This window comes from Rhinolophus ferrumequinum, chromosome 14, assembly GCF_004115265.2.
Source record: "Rhinolophus ferrumequinum isolate MPI-CBG mRhiFer1 chromosome 14, mRhiFer1_v1.p, whole genome shotgun sequence".
NCBI lineage: Eukaryota > Metazoa > Chordata > Mammalia > Chiroptera > Rhinolophidae > Rhinolophus > Rhinolophus ferrumequinum.
This window is the reverse complement of record NC_046297.1, coordinates 3,133,417-3,153,314: the sequence shown is the minus strand read 5'-3', so window position 1 is coordinate 3,153,314 and position 19,898 is coordinate 3,133,417.

The following is a 19,898-nucleotide window of genomic DNA, read 5'->3' as shown; positions in this document are numbered from 1 at the left end:
TAATTTATCAAGTTCATGGGTATAAATTATCCAAAGTCTTTTTTTTTAATTTATACTTTATATTTTTATTATCTGTAGCATCTATGGTTATTTCCTATTTACTGATTTTGGTAATTGGTATTCTTTATTTTTCTTGATATCTTTGGATAATGGTTTATCAAATTTATTTTTCAAAAAACCCATTTTGATTTCATTGGTTTTCTCTATTGTATGCTCTTTTCTTTTTTTCAATTAAAGTTTATTGGGGTGAAATTGTTAGTAAAGTTACATAGGTTTCAGGTATACAATTCTGTAATACATCATGTATATATCACTTTTTTTGCTCTTTTTATTTTCAGTGACATCTCATCTCCTCTTATCTTGATCATTTTCTCATTTTGGATTTAATTTGGCCTTCTCTTTTTTAGTTCTTTAAAATGAAAATTATATCACTGATTTGAGAACTTTCTTCAGCAATAATGCAAGCAAAAAGTGCTGTAAATTTTAAAGTACAGAATATAGTCCATATTGGTGAATGTTGATATAAACTGGAAAAGAAAGTATATTCTGCTCCTGTTGGGTGGTGTGTTCCATAAATGTCAGATATGTGACACGGGGATACAGTGTTGCTCGGGTCTTCCAGTTTGGACTTGTCTATTTCTCTTTTAGTTTTATCAGTTGTTTATATGTTTTAAAGCTCTGTGGTCAGGTGCAAATGGCTTAGAATGGCTATTTCTTACCTTTGATTTACCGTTATAACAATATGTGATATCCTGCTTTATCCCTGAAAACACTCCTTGTTCTGAAGAGAACTTTGCCTAATATTGATATAACCACTTCAGTTTCCTTTTCGTTAGTGTCTGCATGATATATCTTGTTCAATGCTTGTAATTTGAATCTATGTCTTTATAGTTAAACTAGTTTATTGTAGACAGCCTACAATGTGTTTTTTTAAATGCAGTATGTTATTTGTAACACATGAACATATTCTCCAATGCTTTGACAGACACTCATCCATGTAAGTGTAAATTACCACCACTTTGAAATTGTGACCATGATCCATGCCACTGTCCCTATACATATAAGACAAGAGAAATTATTTTACAAGCTTCAGCTTATCAAAAGAAAGAAAGAAAGAAAGAGAGAGAGAGAGAAAGAGAGAGAGAGAGAAAGAGAGCTTGTATGTGTGACAGGACTATTGTATGAGGGTTTGCAAGACAAAATTTCATAATTATAAAACCTGGTGTTATGATGTCATTAAACTCTACTTGTATGAGTCTGGAAATTTCTTCTTAAATATTTATTAGAATCTAGATTTTGGGGTTTCGTTTCAATGTGTTGAAGGAAACAGGCACATTTCCCACCTGAAGAGTACATTAGAGTGACATCGTGCTCTGCTCCATCTGTGTCATGTGGCAGGCACATCTGTCTTTTAAACAGTGTAGGACTTCTACACTTCATGTCTTCGTAGGTAATAAAATGGAATGTAGAAATATTTCCACAGGTTGTGAGTTGGTTTTTTTCATTCAGTACAAAGTTGAGCTGATGCACAAGCATATTACTGCAGCTATGTCACAGCACATAATAAATGAAATCATATAATGACAGATAAAAATACCTCTCGATTGCTTCCTCTGTCAGCATGTTAAGAGATTATTGATGGTAGAAATCTAAAAGAAGCTTAAGGACAACTAAGGAACCACAAGAAACAACTTAAGTGGAAAGGAAAGCTTCCCCAGTTTACTTCCCACGAGTTGGTGAGCAACTGAGAATATGTCAAAATAAGGTTATACCACAAAAGTAAATGCTGCTCCCCAATGAACAAAACAGTAATATCTATGAAATAATAAATATTATTTTAATACATGTACTTTATAATAAGTGAATGCATATATGGCAACAGAAAGCTGATAAGATACAGCTCTTCTATAATTACATTTTAGTATATTAAATTGAGGGCTAGAAATTTTGATAAGCAATTAGAAGATTAAAATATACCGACATTAGTTGAATTTTTTTCTGATGAAAAGACTAGATAGAAAGGAAACTGTAAATAGAACAATATTTTCTACAAAGTACAAAGTAAGCTGTAGAGAGGTGATTTTAAGATATTTGAAGTAACTGATATGTAATGAGAATAATGAAAATGTTTAAAACTTCATCCTTTTAATAATATGGCTTTTTTTTCCGTTTTCTCACAATCTTTAGAGAAAATAAGCTTGGTAAAAAGTCCCAACCTAGACTATGTCTTATAAATGGGTGTTTTGCTGTATTAATGCCTGAGAATATACAACTAAGTGGGACTCTATTGAAATGTGTACAAGGTTGGACAATTAAGTTTGCAAACTCATCCTAGAAAAAGTGCTACACACCTCATTGCTGAATATCACTACAGTCACCTTCAAAGGACTCCCCTTGGGAAGTTATGCACCAACGCCAGTGCCTAGTTCACCCTTCAAAGCAACTTTGGAACTCTTTTTCTGGAATGGCCATCAGAGCTGTCGTTGTATTACCCTTGATGTCCTGAATGTCATCCAAATACCTTCCTTTCAATATTTCCTTTGTCTGCGGGGGTAAAGAAAGAAGTCATTGGGGGGCACATCAAGTGATTAGGGAGGGTGTTCCAATACAATTGTTTGTTTACTAAAAACTCCCTCACAGACAGTGCTGTGTGAGCTAGTGCATTGTGATGTAAGAGTCATGAATTGTTGGAGAAAAGTTCAGTCGTCTAACTTTTTCATGCATCCTTTTCAGCATATCCAAAGAGTAAACTTGGTTAACTGTTTGTCCAGGTGGTACAACTTCATAATGAATAATTCCTCTGATATCAAAAAAGGTTAACAACATCGATGCAACAAGTTCGCGAATTTAGTTGTCCAACCTCATATACATATGGAGACAATGTAAAAAAAGAGAAGATGAAATATACTGGAGAAGAAATTTGTTTCTCAAATTGGAAATAAAAACATGCTTTGAATTATTTTTTAAATCCTAAGAACAAAGTTGTCATTAAGAAGGACGAGTAAATGGTGATTACTTGTACCCGACCTTTGGGTCTTCTGAGGAGATCGTTGCACAGTAGTCCCTTGTCCATACAGGAGTACCACTTAGGAAATTTAGCAGTTATTAGGTTGAAGGATCTTGGAAATCCACCCTTCCCCCCACAAATGACTTTCCTTTGAGAGATTTGTATCTAAGAGTAAGGCAGTTGACTTTAATGTCTAGGACAAAGGACATTCACATTAAAAACAAACAAATAAACAAACAAAAAAACACTTTGTATATGTGGAAAAGGTTAGAGTGGGAAATGCATTCAAAATATTTATTTTCCTCAAGGAAAGGTCAAAGAGTAGGTGGTTGTGAGATGTCCCAGGGTATTCAAATTCAGAGAAGCAAAAGTAGAGTTCAATGATGACTATTTATGCAAAGATGACCCTCCCTTGTGTCAAATTCTCACACAGCCATGATGATGTAGGCATTTCTAATACTTCGATGACAATGCTAGTAGATGTGCTGGTTAAATATCACCAGTTATTGTCTGGAGAGTACTTTTCTGCAGTAGCATTGGCATTTGCTTGAAGGAATGAGTCTTGACACATAGAGAGCTGCTTTGCAATTGATATATAATAGAGGAGTTATGTCATCTTAAATCCTACAGCTCCAAAATATTTGTGTGTGTATAGTGAAGTTCAGAGCACCGACAGTGACTATATATTCTCTATTATATCTGACCTTTGGAAACGATACGGTTTGTAGCTAGTTTTGTTTTTGTTTTTGTTTTTGTTTTGTTTTGTTTTAGCATTCAAGGCAACAGCCTTTGTTGCAAACATGGGTAAGAGTTCAAGTTAAACACAGAATCCTCCCAGGAAACATTAAATGATTCACTGCAGCGAGAACTGCCTTTCTAATTTCTAGCTAGTCACTAAGGGTCAAGATTTGGTTTCAGTGTTTGACTCAATCCCTCTCCTGTAGACCACAGGGGTTGTGTCTTCTTGTTTACTAGTTTTCCAAACCAAAAGCAGCCATCCCAACCAGCAGACACTAAAGAAGATGATAGCTCTTAACCCAGAGACACAATGGCTGTACCATAGGAACGAGACAAAGCTTTCTACTGGCTACTTGGTAAAATATGGGGGACCATCTAAAGTAATCCCACTGTTATTTCAGTAAGGGATCCTCGCTGATTTGCTGACATCTGAAATAGGCAAGAAAGAGAAACGAGAGGCAGATGTCCTGTGCACTGATCTCGTGTTCTGGTAGGAAGAAACATGAATTGATGTAGCTGATGTTGGCTTATTTCAACCCAGTTGTTTTATTTAAAACAACAACAAAACATGATTTATCTTGTTTTGCATATACAAATTTTATAGTCTCTTCAGGATTAGGAAATTGCTGTTAAAAATGGCGCCGTGTTCATTTACAAGGAAATGATCAATCACTCTCATATTTTTATATCTTTTGCTGATTTAATGCCCCATTATTTCCATTTTAATGTTTATTTTAAAAATTATACTTTCACAAAACAGGTAAAAGATAGCCTTTTCTGAACCACTACCCACTTTTCTCCTATTGGCTAAATTCATACTCTTCCTTCCCCAAGAAGGAAATTGTCAGTTTAGTGTTTATCTTTCAGATAGTTTTCTTGCAACGTATTTATTTATCTATCATGTATATGTGCACACTTATATACATGTACAACAAAAATGTGCTTGCATATATTTGTATAATTTTTCATTATGTATTTGTATTATTTTTCGTGAGTAGGATGAAGTCATATGTATGGTTCCAAGAGTTTCTTATGTAAAAATATGCCATGGAGATCATTCCATTTCAGTCCATGTACTACTTTTATAATTCTATTAATGATCATTAGGTTATTTCCATTCATTTATCAATATCCACATGTCTATAAGTGTTGCGTCCCGCGAGGAGGGTTATGGGGAGCGAGGAGGGTCACGCAGGGTTAAGAAAAGACAGTAGCCCTGTGTAGAGTTTAAGCAGACCAAGAGACCCCTCAGTCTCAAGGGCTAGATGCACCAATCAGGTCTCGCATCAGCTTTTATTGGTGGGCAAGTAAAGGAGATAAAGCTTGTCAGTCTCAAGATCTGTGAATTCTATACATCATAATAGGAAACTGATTTAAGTCAATCACCCTTGCCTGCAGACAGCTGGACTGTAAGTCTCAACTTCCCCAAGGGACAAAACCTATATGCATATGAATAGATGGAGAGCACATCATTGAATCACTTCCCTTGCAGGTTCTGGGAAGGAATGCAGCCACAGAGGCTGAGGCTTTCCTTAGCCTGAGGAAGGTGGGGGCTGTGCCCACCTCTGTGAACCCCGTGGGTTCTCCTGTTGGTCCCCACGACTGTGTCTGGCTTGAGTTGTTCCTTCCGTGAGGAATCTTCCTCGTCATTGACTGTCCAGTCATCTTTCTAGGACCAAACAGGGAGGCAGGCATAAGATGCAAACACAAATGTTTAGCGAAGTCCCTGAAAGGATCCGTCTTACAGACTCTCCTTTCTTTGGGGGCAGGTACAAGGAAACAAACGGTTAGGCTGCTGCGTGGCGACATATAAGGAACATTTTATGGGAAGTGACAGTGTGCTTGAACACATATTTCCATAGAAAAGGGATATATAATGGAACTGCTGAGCTTGAGGATACATACAGTAGATACTGCCAAATTATCTTTTCAGACTCATACATTTTTGCTTCTACCAATGTCTATAGGATTCCCATCTCTTCACAGTCTCGCCAACCTTGAATGTGACTGATCCACTATTTTTACTTTAAATCACTACCAATCTGATGGGTGAAAATATGTCTTTGTTCATTTAACTTTCCAGATGATTATGAAGGTTAAAAACATACGCATCTTCTTTTTTGGCATTTGTAGTTCCTTCTTTTTAAATTGTCTGCTCCTATTCTTTGCTCATTTTGTCTTATCAATACGGGCATTTCATTGAATTGTTTTAAATGAACATTGTGTGTATATTGACTAGATTTTGGGCTTTTATGAGATCTACTTTGTGACCTAAAATATAACAAAATTTGGTTCATGTGTGGTTCATGTATATTGAACAGAAAGACTATGTTTATCAGCAAATACCATGTTCTGCTAAATGAAGTTTACAGCCACATTTTACATATACATGTATGTTTATATGTGTGTGTGTGTGTATATATATATACATATAATTTATATATATATAATTCATATATATATATACATATATGTATTTCTTACTAAGTAAGACTAATGGTGGTCTGTGAAAGAACTATTGATGTTAAAACTCTTGGAGAGCAGTGAAAATGTAGAAAATTAGCTGTTGGGAATGAGAAAAGAAACAATGAGGACTAGATAAGGTTTTCAGGCAGGATTTAAGATCTGAATCCACCCACAGGATGCGTAGTGCTTGAGATCCATAAGCAAAGGCCTAGTCAGAGAAGGCGTGTGAAAGCCTGTGTGTCTGGCACGGGACTTAACAATCTCAGATGTGATTAACGTATGGAATGGAGGTAACCCAGCCCCTGGACAACTGCAACTAGGCAATTAGGATCAACATATAGGTAATCTTCACATCCTTCTAGAACAAGTCAGAGGAAGTGCTGATCTATTGCTTATTAGGATGCTGATCCTAATATCTTATTCTCTAAGAAAAACACCTACACTCTCTAAGAAAAAAAAAAAAATCTTGGGAGGAAAATGAGGGCTGCCTGATTAAGTAAGTTTGGCTACAACGCGCTGGGAGACCTTTTCTTGTGCTGGTTTGTGATAAAGGGACTAGGATCCTCCGAAAGGGCCTCTCAGGCAAATAGGAATTGCATCATTCGAAAACAAAAGTCACACCCAGGCTTCTAGAAGCCACATGGGCTTTCGGGAGTAACCAGACTTGTTTAAACAATGGAGATAATATTGGTTTGGCGAACCTTTTTTCCCCCTTAAAATGGGAAGTTTTGTGCTGTTGTGTAAGCCATTCATATCCTCTCCTGCACTGATGATTATGGTCCGCTTGCAATATGCTGGGGATATCCTAGCAAGAGAATTATAAGAGGTGAACTTTAGTACTTGTAGAAATTGAAACGTGTATTTATTGCAAGTATGGAATGGATTTAACTGAAATGCTTCTGTGTTTTAGATAGAAATACAAGATGGGGGAGAAAAAAAGGAGGGATGAAAAGCTGCCCAAAATATATAATAAAAATGTAAAAAATATCATTGCAAAATCCAACCAATAATTATTATTAAACATTCAATCAAAAGTCAAATTATTTATTTTATGCATTAAGAACTCTTTTAAAAGTTTAAATTGCACGTGAGAATAGTTGTCAGTGAATCATCTGAATGTTTTATCCTCTGCCAACAGAGATTGAAAAGTGTCTCTAATAGTTAATGAATTGTCACAAGAGCAAAGTGTCATTTTACATATGATTGCACTTAATGCTTATAAATCTTGGGCTAATTATAGCTATCATTTCTCTAAACCTCATCCAAAATATAGAATTGAATTGCCCCAAGTCTCTTTATTGTGAGTGCAAACTACACATTTATTTTTCTCCACATTTTGTAGAGGGATAGAGGTCGACGGGAAAAGAAAAAACAAAACAAAGTATGTATTCAGAAATATTTGAATAAACTCACTTGTATCTGTATGTATTTATACGGCACTGGAATTAATGAAATTTCAGAGTATAGAAATGTAAACCTCTAGATTTTTCTGTAAATACCTTGTCACATTCAGGTAGCTTTCTTTTCAGATTTTTTGGAAGATCCTGTTCATTGTAAAAACATAAAGACTGAGTAATGGGGAGTAGGTTCCTGTCCCTGTCAAATGCGTGTTTTAAGGTAGCAACCAGTTGGCCCTAATTCAGGGCTGGGGCAGCTGCAGGATGCCTGTATGGAACAATATAAATTCAAATCAATTAATCCAAAATGAATTACAAATTACTTTTGTAAACTCCACATTGATCCTTAAGGGTTATTTAAACAGCTGAACTCCATGTCATTTGCCACATCTGGGCTCAACAGATGCTGTATTCCAATATGAATATTAAGTGAATGTTGAAGGCAACTCCCGTAATTGTAAGAAACATTGACACAATGACGAGAATATGTACGATAGTCTCTATGAAGATTGGGAATACTTTTTTTTTTTAAGTGTCTTTTATCATAAAATCTATTAAAAATATAAAGCATAACAGAAATCTAAGTTTAACGGCAGAACCCAAGTTTACAGTAGCCCTCACCAAGATAAGTTTAGTATTAATTACCCTCTTTCCCATAGATTATTTAAGCACTTTCACACCAGACATTAATTGTTCTTGTAATATTTTCATTGAATTTACTAGCTTCTTTCTAAATGACCCATTTCAAGTTCATTTACCATGTGTCACTTTTGGGACTCATATTTTCCTTCGGATTTTGACAAAACTGCTGGAGAAAATGGGATTTGTCGTCAAGTTACTCAAAATCTATTTTTAGTGAGGAAATTCTCAAAGTCTCATAGTACCCTTACGCAGTTCTAAGCATTGATTATAAACCGAGTGATTTAAGACACTGCGTGAGCACAGCTCTAAAAAGAAGGGTATAAGGTGAATGCATTGAAGAAATACAGGTGAAGAATGACTTCTATGTGACAACAGATTAGGCAGCTAGGAGCGGTTGTGGAACAGGTGACCAGGGAAATACACACAATGATGCTAAATGCAGCCCTGACAGGATGGTGGTGACAAGGTGACAAGCTGTTCTCCGTCACCCAGATGAATGGTACATACAACGTAGGAAAGAGTGCCAGGAAATAGTATGCAACAGCTAGAAGCAACAGGATAGACGTGGGAGAGCAACATGGATAAATCACTAAAATATAGTGTTTAGTGACAACAGGACAAAGCAGGATGTCAGGTTCCGTTGACTTATTTTTATTCTCGTTATAGTCATGGGTTACTTTGGTATCACTGAATGCCAGGTATTTTAAATTTTATATTGTTTTTATGGGACGTGTGTCAGATACTGGAAGCAGTTGGATCCTGTTGCATCTTGCTTTTACAATCTGTTAGGCAGGACCAAAGGCATGTGTAGCCTGGAGCTAATTATCCCCACTGTGAGGTAGGACCCTCCCGAGCATGTTGTACCTGAGGAGGTCTTCCAGCCTTACTCGTCTTCCTTCCCCCGCAGACTAGCTGGAACCTGGATACGAGAGCAACCTGCATCATAAAAGTCCTGGCACCTCACAGATGACATTTATCAAAGTCTCACTCTTTATGAAATGACCTTCCCAGGTCAGCGTTACAAGGGCAAATGGAGCAACTTCGAAAAATAAAATGTTTCCGTTTGATTGAATCTATCTGTGATTGAACCCATGTTACACTATGTTATTATGCAAATAGGGAAGTATAAATTCGAATCTCAGCCCAAGAAACAAACAGATTTTTGACGGCTTTGACTTCTCTAAACCTATATTCCCTAGTAATAAAATCATAATAGTCTAATATTGTCAAAGGGAGATTTGAGGTTTTAAAGACCATCACACAGTACATGCTTAAATCATCACGACTCTCAGCCATTCGCCATGATTCTAGCAACGATACGCCTTTTCATCTTGTTTATATAGACTGTATGTTCTGAAGGATCGAATACACACCTAGTTCTAGTTCTAGGCTGTGACAGATGGAAGTGGCTGCCAAGTAGCACTAAACAGCAGTCAGGACTCCGACAACTTGATGATACATTCTTTTACCCCTTCCTCACTGGGCCTTAAGTCCTTGCTGACCTTGTAACTTGAAAAGAACCCAGCAGACTGATTCACTGCTGTTCAGTAACGAAAGTTTCACAAACGGAACCAACGGAACCAATGGAAGGGGACGCTGCTGACTTTTGGAGTCTGTTCCATCTGTGTCCTGATCACAATTTTTAGGATGGCCTCTTTCAGGAATCCTTCTGTGTGATACTTACTGTATCTCACTGCAAAGTACCCTTTGCCCGAGGGAAACCCAATAAAAGCATCATGTCACTGATTTAAAAAATATATTGTCAAATATAGAAGGCAGGGCTGAAGAAAACAGAACAAACTATAAACATTAATCAGCTCTAAATTTATCCACAAAACAATAAAACAAATATGGCTTTTATTATGATGCGTATGGGGGCATGTCATTTGTGCTGGAAACTTATTAAAGAATAAAAATATTTTCCTTGAAGATCGCCAGGTCACGTTAAAAAAAAAATGCAGTAATTCTGGTGTTCTCAACTAAACGTGCTTTGGCTGAGTGTTTAGAATATGTAAACAATTCTCTCTGAGAGCTTGGCTTGAGTGAACACACATAAAATTACTGAAAATAGCTCAGTGTGACTCAGTTCTTCTTTGGAAAAGAAATTCAATTGACTTCTTGGCTATTATCAAGATGAACGCTTCAGCTTTGAGCTACTGAGTTTACATTTTGGTAAATGTAAGGTCGTTCCTTTTTTTTTTTTTTTTTGAGCATTTAACTCTAGCAAGTTAAAGACTGTGCTGCTCAGATTAAAGATACATATTACCTGTAAACTGAAATGTCATGCAGCAATTAAAGAGAAAAGAAACCTTTTATGTATTGGCAATCTATTTCTGCTACCACTTTAGCTATCTGATTTTTCTAAGGAACTGCAGAGAAGAAGATAGAGGGTGCTTATGTGCAAAGAATATTAATTCTGTATTCCAAGGGTTCTGAAATGTACTTTAAAGTATATCCAGATTCCTAGCTCAGTTATGTATGAATGACTCCTTCATAATAAAGATGAAGAACGTGAACGTTTTAGTTCGTTTTGCCATGATATCTCCCAGCAGATAGTGAAATGAAAGATGGCACACCTAAGTGAGACTTTACTGAACAACATCCACAGACATTGGCAAAGTCCACTTTTAAAAAGTCCTCATAATATGCTGTATCAAATTATCGAGGGAGAGATCCCAGCACAAATAGGCGGGATTTTTCGAAAGCCTGCTCTATGGCAAGCCAGCTCAGGGCCGCTTCCCTTTGTCAGGTCCTTCAGGCCTCACAGCCCAGGCCAGGTAAGTCAACCTGGCCAGCTCTCCTTCTGAGGGATTTCTAGATCTCACACCTTCAGTCTCCCTCCCAACGTCACCCAGCAGCTCATCAGAGGGCAGTGAGGGCGCCTGAGTACCCTGCATTCTTTCACTCTCCAACAGCTTCTGTTGCATGGAGCCTGATTCAGTGCCGGAAAGAAAGCTTTCATTTTTGTGCTAATTCGTGGCCTAAATTTTCTCTACGATATCGCGAGGCCACTTTTTCTTTTTCAGTTCTTTCTTGGTAAATATGTTTCATGAACCGTATTTCTTTTGTCAGAACTTCATTTTGATCCTTTGGTCCTCCTAGAACATTCCAGTTACTTTTTTATTACGACTTTTTTTTTTTAAGGAATGTAAGGTTCGCGGCAAAATTGCAGGGGGCGGGGATATAAAGAGATTAAAGAGATTTCCCATAACCCCCCCCCCGTCCCCACGCATGCGTAGCCTCCCCCAGTATCAATGTCTCCCCCCCTCGAGTGGGGTACATTTGTTATCATTCATATTTTTATTTTGGTTTACTTAATAATAATTACTCTTGAGATTTCTTCTTTGATACATGTGTTTTTAGAAGTGGTTGTTTAATCTCCACATATTTTGGAATTTTCCAGTTATCTTTCTGTCATTGATTTCTAGTTAATTCCACTGTGGTCTGACAGCAGTCACTGCATGACTTCTATCCTTTTAAATTTGGGGAGGTGTGTTTTGTGGCTCAGAATGTGGTCTATTTTGGGGAATGCTCCCTGTGAGGTTGGGGAGAATGCGTCTTCTGCTGTTGTTGGGTGATTAGTCTGTAGATGTTCTTTACATCCAGTCGATTGCTGGTGACATTGAGTTCCACAGTGTCTTTCCTGATGTTCAGTCTGCTGGGTCTGTCCATTTCCGAGAGAAGGATGATGAAGTCGCCAACTAAGGATTGTCAGGTCTTCTTGGAGAAGGACCCTTTATCTTTATGTAATGGACTTCTTCATCCCAGATAACATTCCTTACTTTGAAGTCCATTCTGTTTGAAATTAATAAAGCTACTCTTGCTTTTTTGGTGGATTGGTGTTAGCATGGTATATTTTATCCATTTGCTTGTGTCCTATATTTGAAAGTGGTTTCTTGTAGACAACACATAGTTGGGTCTTGTCTTGATCCACTCTGACAGTCTTCATCATTTAATTCCTGCATTTAGACCACTGACATTCAGAGATAATTGATATAGTTGAATAAATACTATATGTGTTACTGTTTTCTATTTGTCGCCCTTGTTCTTGGTTCCTATTTTTGTCTTCTCTTTTCTGCCTTTTATGGTTTTAGTTAAGCATTTTATATGATTCCATTTTTCCTTTCTCAGCATATCAGTTATATTTCTCTATTAACTTTATTTTTTGTGGTTGACCTAACCTTTGCAACATAACATTTACAGTTAATCAAAGTCTACTTTCAAATAACACTATACCGTTGTATAGGTAGTGTGAGTACCTTATAATAACAAAATAATCCTAATTTCTCCCACCTGTCACTTATACCATTGCTGTCGTTCATTTCACTTATGTATAAGTATACATAAGCATATATAAATATATACGTATGATGTATACATAGTCACACATAATCAAATATACTCTTGTTATTATTCTGATGTTAATATTATTATTAATTTTTGAGGTGGAAATTTCTATACTCATTTTTCTCAAGAAATCTGTTTCCTTAGATCATAACTTAGAATAGGAACTTTTGGTAATGAAGTTTATTGAGCCTCTTTGTCCATATGGCAAAAATCATTTTAAAAGGATTACAAAAATTAAGTTCCCTTTGCCTTATATAATTATCCAATAATCATTCACTTGCCAGGATTAACTAAACTTTCCAATCCTATAGACAAATAACTGAATTTCATGATCTTTTAAGAAACAGAGAATATTTTCACAAGTTTTTAGCAATTGGTGTCGTTGAGTAAATTATTTGCTCAAGTATTTATTGTTCTATTTTTTAATGGTTCTCAGGTTCGAGTGAATTAAATTAATCATATACCTCAAATGATGTCATATTATTATTATCAATCTAATTGATATCTCTAGCATTTTAATTTTTTTGACACTATTTCCTACTCTTGTGTCTAGTCCTCAGCATAAAACACCATTGTAGAAATCCTTAGAAATCATAAAGTATTTTTATGCATGACATTTACTTTATATAAATGGCATTGTGCAATGCACTTAATTCCTTTTTCTACTTTTTTTCCCTCTTCCATACTATAAACTTTTTTAAAGGTGTATTTATCATGTATGCTCTTGGATTTTTTTCTTTTTCTACTTGTGTGGCTTTTCTTAAAAGATATTAACCATTTTAAAGTGATATGAGAAATACTTAAAAAGAATTTTAGAGTTAGAAAGTATTTTGTGGTTTTTACTCTTTTTTGTTGTTGTTCTAAGCATTTAATTATCATGTCATCAAACCATGGGATATATGTGAATGGAAATATTTAAAACTCTACCTAAGATGACTGTGTTTTTCTTTTAACTAGTTCATTTTCCTAGAAAAATTGTATTCTGAATCTTGTATATCTGATGCTACCTTCTCATAATCTGAAAGAAAATATTGTCCTTATTTCAGGGATAACCACTAGAACTACTTAAAAGGAACAATAAATTCTGGGGAAGAATAAATTGTTTATGATTAGTATTATAATTCCCTGAGAGCATCTTTTATTATTTTTGCTTATAGTATAATTTTTATTCCATTCAAATCCAGGCAAGAAATACAAGATAAGAATTTCTTGACTCTGTAACATAGTCAAGAGCTTTCACGAATTCATTTTGTCTGGAATGTGTTTTCATCCTTTCTAAACATGTATTTTATTATCCATTCAGTAATTAAAATCTATTGTGTGTTACACAATTGTGTCGGGGCATCTTGTAGTCTATATGAGAAGACAGTCAATAAAAACCTATTTAAAATATGGAATTCTTATCAAATTCTTTTGCCAGTAGCTGAGGGATCCTATTGCCCATACACTTCAACTAATTTGGGAATTATTGAAAGCCTAAATATTACTTCCTCAGGTACTACCCATATTAAAAAATAGTTGCCCTCAAGTATACAATCATAAAAGCAGATGAAGTACATAGTTTTTATATTTTTAAATTTTGTACAATGAACAAATATTTCTTTCTTTTTTTAAAATTAAAGTTTATTGGGGTGACAATGGTTAGTATGGTATGTTAAGGGAAATAAGTCAGACAGAAAAAGTCGAGAACCATATGATTTCACTGATATGTAGGGTATAAAACTAAAAACAACAAAAGAACAAGACAAACAAATGAAGAAACAAAAACTCATAGACACAGACAATAGTTTAGTGGTTACCAGAGGGTAAGGCGGGGACAGGATGGTAGATGAGGGTAAAGGGGATCCAATATATGGTGATGGAAAGAGAACTGACTCTGGGTGGTGAACTCACAATGTGAAGTACGCATTTCTAACAGTGTCATTACTCTCATGATAACAGATCAAATTCTCTGGAAATCTAGCCAGGTACCTGTATCGTAGGTAATTCCATAGCTCAAGTTGTAAATGATTCTGCATCTATGCTGTTACCATATTTTTTTCATATTTTTTCTTTTTCTAAGAATTTTGATTGTTTCCAGTTTCTAAAAGTGAGATACTTCTGTATTTTTCTTAAAGTATAGCCCCCAAGCCTATATCATTTCTAAAATTATAGTAGACAGTTGAATGTTGAATGAATGAATGAATGAATGAATGACACAGACTAAGAGAATAACTGGTAAAGGGCATTGTTGTGCTGGATTGATGAAAGGCAGAATGAGTTGGCAAGCAGCTGACAGCCCAAGGAAAAGCTTTTTAATAACTAATAAAGGGAAGAGATACCAACTCTAGTTTGATTTTGGACTCATGCCATCCATATTTCTCATTATACATCTAGTGAAGACTCAATTATTTATGCTAATGGACTCTGTGGATAATTTAAAGTAATTTATTACTGAAGCAATGAAATACATTTTTGTACTTACAAAAGAATATGAAGGACCCATGTGCTGGGAATTCACAATTGATCAGAATATTGAAATACACCTCGACATTTTACTTTAGAGAAGCTTGGAATATATAAATGTACGTATATATGTATGTATATTTGCTTTCCTATCCTCCATCTATAGAGATTTTTTTTTCCTATCCCTTAACTTTAAAGGGATACATATATTTTCATTATTGAATAATAAATAATGCCACACTGAGCTGTCCTAAATCTTTCATATGTTTTCTTCCTGAATGCTTTAAGAAGGAGTTCATTAGAGCTGTTGGCCCTTTCCTGATAAAAGGTAACTATTGTAGTTAATTCTTCATTCATTAAGAAACACTGTTACGTAGTGAGAAGTGTCCTAAGCGATAGATAATTTCTGGAGTAAACTATCCTTAATTTTTAAAACCATCTTTACAAACAAATGGGGACATTGCAAGTTGAGAAAGGCAACCAGAAAATACACAGACATACATCAGAAGAGCACGTGGATTTTAGAACAGGCACCTTCCCTTGGTTTGATGTAGTAAGATGCAGATTAGAGAAAGTAGTGCTCTGTTTGTTTTTTAAAGAATAACAACAGGCAGATTAGATGTGACAGAATTTTCCAAGCATATTGTTTTACTATGAATTCCCTAGACATGGACGCTGAGGAGACACTTGCATGCCAAATACTCTTTGGCGCGGGATCCTGAAATACAATTCTATCGGCAAGGAAGAAAGATGGAGAAGAGGAAGTAGCTGACTCTCAATGTCATATCAACCAACACTTCAGTTCCCAGTGTCCCAATCTCCCACTGAATAAATGCATGTATTTATTGGGGGGAAAAATTGAGATAGTTTTTGCTTTTCTTTTTTTATGGAAATGTGTTTCTTTTCAAAATCAATGCAAAAGGTACTTATGACTATTTAAGCATAAGCTATATATAATGAAATAACAGATAAATTATTTAAAATGAAAAGCATCATATAAGAGCAAAAAATAAAAATGTAGCATAGCCAAACAGCATTATGATAAGCTAGGTAAAAACAAATACCACTGATAGTTATTTCTATACAATGTGACAGCCATCAGATCAAACTGACAAAAGCAAGTCCTAAGACCCGTGGTCCAACTTCCATGTCTTGTTACTTAGAAGAAAGGAGTGACTGATACAGATTGAATTACACTCACTATTATTCTCATATCTGCCTTCAAAATCACATGACCTCAATCATTAAACTAGGCTAATAAGAAATTACTGCAAAAGGAAATGGGAATTCAGGCCCACTGCATAATTTATTTGAAAAGCTACTTCAAATACCACACACAATTATTTTCCCTTTGAAATCTATGTCTATCCTGCTACAAAGGAATGATGGAATGATGATAAGGCAGAAAAGCAGAATTTTAGTGAAGTCGACAGCATACGGTGTTCGGCTCTGGTCTTCACTACTTACATTGAAAGCACAGTTTGAACCATTTCCCCTCATTCTTTAAACATTCTTTTTTTCTTCCCTCTTCTTTCACTGTATGAATAATCATTCACCACGTAACCTGTGTAAGCAAACATTCACATGAGCATAGTCTTAATGTGAAACATTATGAATATTTCTCAAAAATTTACTCTAATTATTAAAAGTCCTTTAAATAACTTTCAATAATGATTATGCAAGCACCATGTCAGGTAAGATACTTCTGTCACATGCAAAGAAACTGAAATTCTAGGAAGATAAGCAAACGTTAAATGCCCACACCAAGGATACGTGCGTTGCTGAGCCAAATCGTAAATCTGGCCCAGCTTTCCATTAGCTCTGCTTTCTGAGAATCACGTTTAAAACATGGTGGAATACAAAGCTGTTCTTTGTGATCACAGAGACCCAAGGGTGAGTCTTGGTTCCAACAGGTCCTAGCTGAATAAAGTTGCTAAATTTCTTAAACGTTTTAAAATGTTGGTTTGTTTTATTCTAAAATATTTAAATAATGATAATGTGTGTCTTGCATTTTGTTTTGAGGATTCTATAAATGTGTGTATGCAAAGTCCTTAGCACAGCGCGTTCCCAGATACCAGATTTAGTACAGGCTTCTGTCATCACGCTGTGTTTCGATTCTCGAATTCAAAATGGGGTACAAATATTATTCAATGGTAACCAGTTAAGTAGAGAAATTAGATATAGTTGTATCAAGTGTCAGAGTTTTAAAATATGTGGATATGATTACCTATCCAACTGTACGAGGTCTGGCAATTAATTTCATGAACGCATCCTAGAAAAAGTGCTCCATATCTCATTGCTGAACATCACTATGGTCACCTTTGAAGTACTCCCCTTGGGAAGCTGTGCACTGAAGCTAGTGCCTAGTCCACCCATCAAAGCATTTTGGAACTCTTTTTCTGGAATGGCCATCAGAACTGTCATGAAATACCCTTGATGTCCTGAATGTCATCAAAATGTCTTCCTTTCAATATTTCCTTTATCTTTGGGTAAAGAAAGAAGTCACTGGGGGCCAGATCAGGTGAGTTGGGAGGGTGTTCCAATACAGTTATTTGTTTCCTGGCTAAAAACTCCCTCACAGACAGTGCTGTGTGAGCTGCTGCATTGTCGTGATGCAAGAGCCATGAGTTGTTGGCCAAAAGTTCAGGTCGTCTAATTTTTTCAAGCAGCCTTTTCAGCATTTTCAAACAGTAAGCTTGGTTAACTGTCCAGTTGATGCAAATTCATAATGAATAATCCCTCTGATATCAAAAAAAAAAAGGTTAGCAACATCATTGCTACAAGTTTGTGAACTTAATTGTCTGACCTCATATATTTATATACTATACATAGTATACTGGGCTAATATATATATATGCCTTAGAGTATGTATACTATACCCACATATAGTCTGTGTATATATATAGGTACTAAACAACTTCTTATTTAGTGTATGTATATGCTTTTGTATATACAGTACACATACTTATTTAGTATGTATATGATATATATACCGTACAGTATGTATACTATACTTGGATATCGCGTGTGTATCTATCTATCTATCTATCTATCTATCTGGTATATATGCACATAGTAAATACAAAATTGTTTAGTACATGTTGTTAGTCTATACACTAGATACTGTGTGTATGTATGTGTCAACAATTACAACATTTTTTGAAAATCCTTCAGTAACACAATTTTAGGGCAGCAACAGTTATAGAATTCTCTTTTCTTTGACCTGAGCCCCGAAGCACAAGAGCTAAATATCGTCTTTGCATATAGCATAGCCCCACCTAACTTTTGTCCTGTGCATCAGCCCCTTTCCCCGTCCACAGCAGAACAGCCTCTAGTCTAGCAAAACAGCCAACTGAATTTAGCCTCCCTTCTCTGTAGAGCCCCTATGGAACGTCCACTGAAGGACGCATATTACAACTTCTGTGCAACCCAAAACAGGACTGCAGCATGTCTTCAAATTATCAAATACATTGAGTTGAAAAAGATTTCATAAATGTACTCACTAAATGAATATTTATTCTCTGTTCAGAAGCTATTAAATAAGAAGTTAATAGAGTCACTACACGCGAAACTCCAATTATAAATTTACATTTCAGTAAGGACACCCTGCTTATCCCAATGGCTGTTAAAAAAAATTGGCAATATCTGCTTTCACAAAGCTGTCCCATAAAATGTTATTGGATATGTAAAGAAAATATATTATCCTGGTGTTTTTCTCTGGATGGAAAATTTTCCCTCTTACTGGCAGCAATTCCTTTAAGATTTTCTTCCAAAAATTACCTCTGAGAACTTGTACAGATTGAATTGCAGGCGATTAAGTCTCTGAGAATATAAACATATTTTGAAATATTGCAAAACAAGTAAAGCTCCAAACATCAATAAAACACCGCAGTTGAGAAATGGACTGACTTACAGCCTTTCAGAGTGAAAAGATAGATTTTTATCCCAAAGATGACTCAGTTAAAAGCTCTTGACTTTTGTGTATAACTTCAGTGAGATGTAAGCTTAAGTAGGTGTACGTTGAAGATAACACAAACACTGTCATCCAATTCATAGTAATATTATACGTAGACCATATTTCCAGAAAGCCTAATTCTAGAAAAGAGAACGGAAGTAACAAAGTTAAATTATATACTGGAATAAAACTCAATTGATTGCTATGATAAATGCCTATAACTGCCAAATCATGACTGTTTTAAGTGACCCGGATTTGTTTTTGGTGTATCAAATGATATAATCCATATGAAAATCCATCTAGCGATCCAGGTTAGCTGCTGACATTTCCAAAAACCAAGGTCAACATTGTTACACAACACCCCACTGGTTTTTTAAGTTTACAAACACAGTCTGACATCTCTCTTGCATTTTAGATTTGATAGTTATTAATATTGTGCACATTTATGGGATGTGCATTTTATATTATCATTGATTTTTGACAATCTTATATGAACAGATTTGATAAGGGAATGTTGTTGTTTTCAGCTGTCAAAGCAGTTTTCTAGCATTGAGATGACAGCATTGCTATTCAGAATGAATCAGCTGTCTTGATTTCTCCAAATTATGCTACCAATTAGCAATAAAGATGGGTTTTGTTGTTAACTTTCAAACCTCTTTAATTTTCAATGATTGTTTATGGAGGAATCTTTGCTAAAGTTTAATCTAATGCTTCTAATCACAACAGTTCTATTTCTAAATTGCAATAATTGGATCATTGTTTCAAGCCAAAGGACCCTTTCATATGCCAGTAGCTTTTTTGTTTTATTTTCTGTTTTCAGAATTTTAAGTATCTGATGCGGAAACCATAAGAAAGTAAGAGTTTCTGCCTCAGGAAGATAGTCTACGAAAGGACCTGGGGA